The sequence below is a fragment of the Myotis davidii genome, unplaced genomic scaffold (genome assembly GCF_000327345.1).
Source record: "Myotis davidii unplaced genomic scaffold, ASM32734v1 scaffold370, whole genome shotgun sequence".
NCBI lineage: Eukaryota > Metazoa > Chordata > Mammalia > Chiroptera > Vespertilionidae > Myotis > Myotis davidii.
Genome location: NW_006288615.1, coordinates 532,262 through 533,380, shown reverse-complemented (window position 1 = coordinate 533,380; position 1,119 = coordinate 532,262).

Sequence of the window (1,119 nt, the reverse complement as noted above, 5' to 3'; positions counted from 1 at the left end):
TTTGTAATCTGGAGCCCAGTGCCTGTGACTGCGACTGCTCTGCAGGGCGATCAACACAGAAACCGCCAGCAAATCTAGACATGTTCACAGCAATTCAGAGTAATTTAATGTCTGATAGAACTAAAAACAAATTTGGGGCTTGTATTTATATGTATATCTTATTTTTAAATTTCATGTTTTTAGTAAGCCACTGTTTATTTTATTTAATGAAAGTATCGAACCATGAAATATAGAAAGAAAAATTTAAAACCATGGACCTGTGCCACCAAAAATTGGAAAAGTTCTGGGCCAGTGGGCACTGCACACTCTGGCCTCTACTTCTTTAGCTTTATCTTGTGCCAGGCAGCCTCTCAGTCTCTAAGCTCTATCCACAGTGACCCTCTCATAGTTCCCTCTGCATTCCATATTCCTTGAGTTATGCTGAATGCCCATACTTGATTACAAACTGCCTAGTAGCAGGGACCTCCAACATGTATCTATTGCAATTGCAATATTAATAAACTAGAGGACCGGTGCATGAATTCATGCACCAGTGGGATTCTTTGGCCTGGCCTGCAGGATCGGGTCAAAACCAGCTCTCTGACATCCCCTGAGGGGTCCCAGATTATGAGAGGGCACAGGCCAGGCTGAGGGACCCCACTGGTGCATGATTGGGGCTGGGGAGGGACGTGGGAAGTTGGCCAGCGGCAAGAGGGCTCCAGGGCTTGTCCAGCCTGTCTTGCTCAGTCCCAATTGGTCAAACCCCAGCAGCAAACTAATGTGCAGGTCGGAGAATCTGCCCCCTGGTGGTCAGTGTATGTCATAGCAAGCAGTTGAGCAGCCTTAACATATCATTAGCATGTTATGCTTTGATTGGTTGAACAGACGACTGGACTACCAGACACTTTGCATATTAAGCTTTTATTATATAGGACTATGTAAGAATTTTGTGAAATGTCCTCTCCCCTCCTAAATTGTAAGCTCTATGGTATCAAGAGAGCTTATTTCTCAACTAATAGGAATATACACAACTCTCTGCACAGTGCCTGATACATAATAGGTGCTCACAAAATGCATATGGAATAAGAGAATACATCAATAAATAAATCTTAAATGGAAGAACTTAAGAGAAACCACATT